The sequence below is a fragment of the Papio anubis genome, chromosome 7 (assembly GCF_008728515.1).
Source record: "Papio anubis isolate 15944 chromosome 7, Panubis1.0, whole genome shotgun sequence".
NCBI classification, from domain to species: Eukaryota; Metazoa; Chordata; class Mammalia; order Primates; family Cercopithecidae; genus Papio; species Papio anubis.
In genome coordinates, this window is record NC_044982.1 from 13,435,513 (window position 1) to 13,443,019 (window position 7,507).

The 7,507-nt window shown below is 46.8% G+C and overlaps 1 pseudogene; it reads right to left on the minus strand.

The window, feature by feature from the left end:
* Window positions 1–6,181: 6,181 nt before the first annotated feature.
* On the minus strand, window positions 6,182–7,302 carry LOC101023759 (annotated as a pseudogene).
* Between the last annotated feature and the right edge of the window lie 205 nt (window positions 7,303–7,507).

Sequence of the window (7,507 nt, forward strand, 5' to 3'; positions counted from 1 at the left end):
AGTCACCATGGCCAGTATATTCCCAGCACCCGTGGGATGAGGGGGCTCAGGGTGTGGGGAAGTGCCTTGGGCAAAGGAGGAGGAGCACCTCAAATGTGGTACCAGGGGAAGGAAGAACCTGTACTTTGGGGTCTCAGAGATCTGGTTTCCCATTCTTGCTCCGTCCCTTATGGCTTATGACTGTGAGCAAGTCACTTTGTCTCTCTGAGACTTAGTTTTCTCACCTGTCAAAACATACTTTATTGCCAGGCATGGTGGCACATGCCTGTAGTACCAGCTACTTGGGAGGCTGAGGTGGGAGGATCTCTTGAGCCCTGGAGTTTGAGGCTGCAGACGAATTTGAGGACCATGTTTGCTCAGTCCCCTGTGTGAACCCGTCCTCTGCCCACACAGGTCTCTTCCTCCTGCCTGACCTCCCAGATAAGCTGGCCAAGTTCTCAGACATGACCAAGGGAAAGGGGAAGAGACCAGAGTCACAAGTTAAGACAGTATCAATCTGGCCAAGTGCCACGGGTCACGCCTGTAATCCCAGCACTGTGGAAGGCCTAGGCGGAAGGATCGCTTGAGCCCAGGAATTTGAGACCAGCCTGGGCAAAGAAATGAGACCCTATCTCTACAAAAAATAAAAAAATTAGCTGGGCCTGATAGCATGTACCTGTGGTCCCAGGTACTCAGGAGGCTGAGGTGGGAGGATCACTTGAGACTGGGAGGTCAAGGCTGCAATGAGCCATAATCGTGCCATTGCACTCCAGTCTGGGTCACAGAGCGAGATGCTGTCTCAAAAAATTTTTAAATAAAATACTCTCAACTCCTCTGCTTCCCTTGCCCATCAAATAGCGTCCTTCTTACAATATGGCTTCCCATTTAGCCTGCTCATAGGTGCAACATGAACTCACCTCCTGGAGAAAACACTGGGCCTCGGGGAAGATGGAACATTGAATTTGTGACCTGCCTGTAGAAAGAAGGTCATGGAAGGGGCTGAACTGCCGGACACCTTTGAAGAAGGCTGACGGTACGAAACCTGAAGCTTCTCCAACACCCCCAGGGTGGGGGTCTAACCGCTTCTAGGGTGCCTGATGCTAAGGTAGCTGCTCTTTAAGAGCATCCAACCAACTCCCTTCTTTTTGTTTTGTTTTGTTTGAGACAGAGTCTTGCTCTTGTCACCCAGGCTGGAGTGCAATGGCATGATCTCAGCTCACTGCAATCTCCACCTCCCGGGTTCAAGTGATTCCTCTCCCTCAGCCTCCAGAGTAGCTGGGACTACAGGTGCCCCCACCACACCCAGCTAATTTTTGTATTTTTAGTAGAGACGGGGTTTCACCATGTTGGTCAGGCTGGTCTGGAACTCTTGACCTCAGGTGATCCACCTGCTTTGGCCTCCCAAAGTGTTCAGATTACAGGTGTGAGCCACCGTGCCTGGCAACCCCCTTCTTTTAACTCCATCCTCAAATACCACTGCAATGATGAAAGCAACATCTACCACCTTGTGTTAGCATGACTTGATGTGCCAGGCATTGTGTGGGAGGCTTCGTGTATATGATCTCTCTTTTTTTTTGAGATACAGTCTCACTCTGTCACCCAGGCTGGAGTGCAGTGGTGTGGTCATGGTTCATTACAGCCTCGGCCACCCAGCCTCAAGTGAGTCCCACACCTCAGCCTCCCAAGTGGCTGGGACCACAGGTGTGTGCCACCACACCTGGTTAATTTTTGTATTTTTTGTAGAGATAGAGTTTCACCATGTTACTCAGGCTAGTCTTGAATTCCTGGGCTCAAGTAGTCCTCCCCCTTTAGCCCCTCTAGTAGTTGAGACCACAGGTGTGCACCACCATGCCTGGCTAATTTAACATAGAGACAAGGTCTCACTATGTTGCTCAGGCTGGAGTGCAATGGTGCAATCCCACAGCCTTGAACTCCTGGGTTCAAGGGACTCTCCTGCCTCAGCCTCCCGAGTAGCTGGGACTACAGGCACGTACCACCATGCCCAGCTAATTTTAACATTTTTAGAAGAGATAGGGTTTTGCCATGTTGCCCAGGCTGGTCTTGAACTCCTGGGCTTAACCAGTTCTCCCACCTCTGCCTCCCAAATTGCTGTGATTCCAGTTGTAAGCCACTGTGCCTGGCCTGTTACCTCTTCTGAGTCCTCATAGCACTAGTAGTAGGAGTCATTATTATTGTCCCTGTTTTCTAGATGAGGATACTGAGTCTAGAGAAGTGGAGGAACCCGCCTGAGGTCACATGGCAAATATTAATTCAGAAACTCTCCAAGTCCAGCGCCACCGCCCTGTTCCCCACTGCAGTGTTCCTTTGACCTCCACCTGCCTGTCTGAGGCTGCCCATGCTCTGGCCAGTTCTGGTTTTGTCCAGGAAATAAAGCCCCAGGTTCACAAATGATGTCAGTGCCAAGCTTTTTCAAAAGGTATTGTTATGTAATATTTAACACACACAAGAGAAAATATGTCACATATATATGTAATTCAAAAAACATAACAATAAAACAATTGCCCTGCCCTCAAACCTACCTCCCGACTTAAAAATATACTAATAAGTTTTCAAAAAACTTTTCATCTTCTGTATGTTTAGGGATCTGTCGTGTTTTCAAAATGTGAAACCTTTCTCAATATAACCCTCTAACTGGAAAGCTGAATATCCCCTGTGGGTTAGCCAGCTGTCTCCCTCTACCGTCTTTTCTGGAGGGGCAGGCACTTGACTACAGTATTTTTTTTTAATTTTTTTAACTTTAAAATTTAATTTTTTAAAAAGAGATGAGGGTCTAACTAAATTTAATTTTTTTTTTTTAAAGAGCTGGGGGTCTTAATGTAATTATTTTTTAAAGAGATGGGGTCTTATTAAATTTAATTATTTTTTTAAAGAGATGAGAGTCTTACTAAATTTACTTTTTTTTTAAAGAGATGGAGGTCTTACTAAATTTAATTATTTTTTAAAGACATGGAGTCTTATTAAATTTAATTATTATTTTTAAAGAGATGGGGGTCTTACTAAATTTAATTATATTTTTAAAGAGATGGGGGTCTCACTAAATTCATTTTTTTAAAGAGATGGGGGCCTTACTAAATTTAATTTTTTTTTTAAAGGGATGAGGGTCTTACTGTGTTGTCCAAGCGAGTCTCAAGATCCTGGGCTCAGGCCATCCTCCTGCCTCAGTCTTTCAAGTAGCTGGGACTATAGGCATGTGCTACCATGCATTTTTTTTTTTTTTAAATCACACTTCTGTCAGCAAATTCTGTGGGTCTGGCCTTCAAAATATATCACAAATCCAACCGTCTCTTCTGCCCTAATCTAAGTCACAATATGGCCGGACTCCTGCAGTAGTCTCCCAGGCACTCTCCATCAGGCAGCTATGGTGAGGTTTTTCTTTTTTTAAAAAAAAAAAAAGAAAAGAAAAGAATAGGAAATCGTGCCAGGCACAGTGGCTCACACCTGTAATCCCAGGACTTTGGGAGGCCGAGGTGGGTGGATCACCAGGTCAGGAGTTCAAGACCAGCCTGGCCAACATAGTGAAACCCCGTCCCTAATAAAATTTTAAAATTAGCCCGGTATGGTGATGCACGCCTGTAGTCCCAGCTACTCAGGAGGCTGAGGCAGGAAAAATGCTTGAACCTGGGAGGTGGAGGTTGTGGTGAGCTGAGAGCACGCCACTGCACTCCAGCCTGAGCAACAGAGCGAGATTCTGTCACAAAAAAGAAAAAAAAGAAAAAAAAAAAAAAAGGGAATGGGCTGGGCGCAGTGGCTCACACCTGTAATCCCAGCACTTTGGGAGGCCAAGGTGGGAGGATCTCTTGAGCACGGGAATTTGAGACCTACTTGGGCAACACAGCGAGACTTCATCTTTGCCAAAAAAATAAAATAAAATTAGCCGGGCATGGTGACAACTGCCTGTGGTTCCAGCTACTCAGGAGGCTGAGGTGGGAGAATTGCTTGAACCAGGAGATCGAGGCTGCAGTGAGCTGTGATTGCACCACGACACTCCAGCCAGGGCAACAGAGCGAGACTCTGTTTCAAAAAAAAGGAAATCAGATGATGTTTCTCCCTGCTTGGTCCTGACCCTGGGACATACCTGTCCTGCTAGTTCAATCCTGAATCCTCAGCACTGACCAAGGAGATGGGAAGAGAGTTCATGGTCTTGCTGCAGTTGACAAGGCCTTATGGTGCATCCCTCTTTCCCTGCAGGACAATGAGCTGACACTCACTGTTCCTTCCTTTTTTCCAGAAGCCTTTCCCAGACATGCTCATGGCTCATGCCTTCCTCCAGTTGCCTCTGCTCATTGGCACATCTGCCCTGACCTCTGACCTGCTCGACCCCTTTCCACTCCCCTGGTTCTCAGCCCACCACCATTGAGATCAAATACATCCTTTTTATGACACGTTGTCATGTGCCCTCCCCTTTACAAGCATGAAATAAATTCACAGGCAATAAAACCTACCCAAGCATACACTTTAAAAAATCAATAGGATGTAGTGTAATTTATGTAAGAAAGAAAAGGAAATTAACTTTTAAAATTTTATTTATTTATTTGAGACAGAGTCTCACTGTGTTGTGCAGGCTGTATTGCAGTGGCATGATCTCAGCTCACTGCAACTTCCGACTCCCTGGTTCAACCGATTCTCCTGTCTCAGCCTCCCAAATAGCTGGGACTACAAGCATGCACCACCACACCCAGCTAATTTTTGTATTTTTAGTAGAGACAGAGTTTCACCATACTGGTCAGGCTGGTCTCGAACTCCTGACCTCAGGTGATCCACTTGCCTCGGCCTCCCAAAGTGCTGGGATTACAGACAGGCGTGAGCCACTGAGCCCAGTCAGGAAATTAACTTTTTTTTTTTTTTTTTTTGAGTTGGAATCTCACTCTGTAGTCCAGGCTGGAAGGCAGTGGCACGATCTCAGCTCACTGCAACCTCTGCCTCCCAGGTTCAAGCAATTCTCTTGCCTCAGCCTCCTGAGTAGCTGGAATTACAGGCATGCGCCACCACAGCCGGCTAATTTTTACATTTTTAGTAGAGATGAGGTTTGGCCCTGTTGGCCAGGCTGTTCTCGAACTCTTGATCTCAGACAATCTGCCCGCCTTGGCTTCCCAAAGTGCTGGGATTACAGATGTGAGCCACTGCGCCTGGCAGAAATTAACTTTTAATAATTGAATACATACTTCAGTAAATGAATGCTCTGGTGGCTATCTGCAAATATACATAGACTGAGGTTGTGAGATGTTGACTTGAAATTGGCAGAGACATGATTTCCTCAAACAGTAAACAACTCTCGGTGGAGTTCCAAACAAAATGAAGTACAACCTTCCCTCTATGTACAAGGTTCTTGAATTCCTGGAAATTCACTAAGTGATAAATCTGTGTACAAAATACTTCGTGCTTGATTATAAAACCAAGTGAGGTTCTAGGCTCAAATACTTATAAACAGAATTTTCACATGCATGGATGTCTGCTGCGACATTCTAAAGTCACGTGAGGAGATCAGTTTTCATCCCCTCACCTCTCCAACTATCTTGTGCATCGCAGCATGTCTGGCGTGCCTGACTCCAGCCAGCTGAGCGCCTGCTGTGCCCCCACGCAATGGGACAACTAGAAAAAAACCTATAGAAATTTCAAAAAGGTACGCTAGGCGGCGCTGCCACCCTGGGCAAGAACCACATCTAGGCCCTCGTTTTATTCTTTCTCCTCACCCACCCCTGACCACGTGAGATTGTAGTATGCATTTTTTTGTTTGTGAATGGCTTGTTTCCACGACTAGAGTGTGGGCTGCAGGAGGGCAAGGCTTTGTTTCTTTCTTTTTAAAGATGATGTGTGTGTGTGTGTATATAAGTGTGTGTGTGTGTATATAAGAGTGTGTGTGTATGTATACATATGTGTATACATATATACACACATATATAGGGTTTTGTGTGTGTGTGTGTGTGTGAGACAGTCTCGCTTGTCACCCAGGCTGGAGTGCAGTGGCGCCATCTCGGCTCACTGTAACCTCTGCCTCCCAGGTTCAAGTGATTCTTCTGCCTCAGCCTCCCAAGTAGCTGGGATTACAGGCATGCACCACCACGCCCGGCTAATTTTTTTTGTATTTTTAGTGGACACGGGATTTCACCATATTGGCCAGGTTGGTCTCAAACTCCTAATCCACCTGCCTCGGCCTCCCAAAGTGCTGGGATTACAGGCGTGAGACACTGCGCCCAGCCTATATTTTTGTATTTTAAAGGCCAGATATATTTTTAAAAGATGCTGCTTACAATAAGTAAAGAAACATCAAAATAAAGTAGATGAATAAAAGGCACACTCGAAAAATTCGAGAGCGGAAATGACAGTTCTGTTTTTTTTGTTTCTAATGTTGGAAGAAAGAAAAAGAGAAAATTAAAATTATTTTTTTCAAGAGAAGGTTTATGTCAGTTGAAGCAATTAGCGTTGGCTTCTTTTCTCCTGTGTCTAAAGCAGGATTTTCCTGCACTGGCTTCTGAGGAGGTTCATCCTTCCGCCATGTACAGGTGATACATCAAGCCAACGGCCACTGCTGACATGGCAAGGCTCACGCAGTTGGTCCACCAACTGGAACTAGAATCAACAGCAGTGATGAGAGTTTCCGAAGCTTGTTTAACTTTGGTCTGTCATCTGGATGGGGCTCCTCAATGATATATGTTTTGGACAATTCCCTGGCATCTCAAAGATGCCCGACATCCTCAAAGTTCTCAGTAGCGTCACCTCCAGCTTGTTCCCTTAAGACTTCTTCCCCACCAGGACGCTCTTCCAGAAATTTGGTCAAATCGTACACTTGTGGTGCAGAATCTGCCAGGTGCTCTTGCTGTCGTGCTTCTGAATCTCCTCTAGGGTGTAGTACTTCACGGCCTCCTCCAAGTGCTCGGCCATCTCGGTTGGCCGCGAGCCAGGCCCAGTACACATGGCCGCGTCGGGTGGAGCAGAGCTTGCAACTCCGCCAGCTCCACCCGGGACATTCCCCATGCCGGGCACCGCAAGGGAGGCTGGGCAGCTGGCTCAGGGGCGGGGAGCCGTAAAAGTGCATATACATACACATATATTTTAGAAACAGGTTCTTACTATGTTCCCAGGTTGGTCTTGAACTCCCGGGCTCCAGTGACCCTCCTGCCTTGGACTCCCGAAGTCCTGGGATTACAGGCATGAGCCACTGTGCCTGACCAAGGTTTTGTTTCTTCCACTAGTGGTACCCCCAATGCCTACAACAGCATCTGGCAATGACGGCTCGCCAAGGGGGAATGGATAAATGAGTGGTATCCAAGCCCTCCCTAGTTTCCATCCCTAGAACTCTATGTTAAAGAGTGTTCGGATCCTTCCTTCCTTCCTCCCTCCCTCCCTCCCTCCCTCCCTCCCTTCCTTCCTTCCTTCCTTCCTTCTTTCCTTCCTTCCTTCCACAGAGTCTTGCTCTGTCGCCCAGGCTGGAGTGCAATGGTGTGATCTCGGCTCACTGCAACCTCCGCCTCCTGGGTTCCAGTGATTCTCCTGCCTCAGCCTCCTGAGT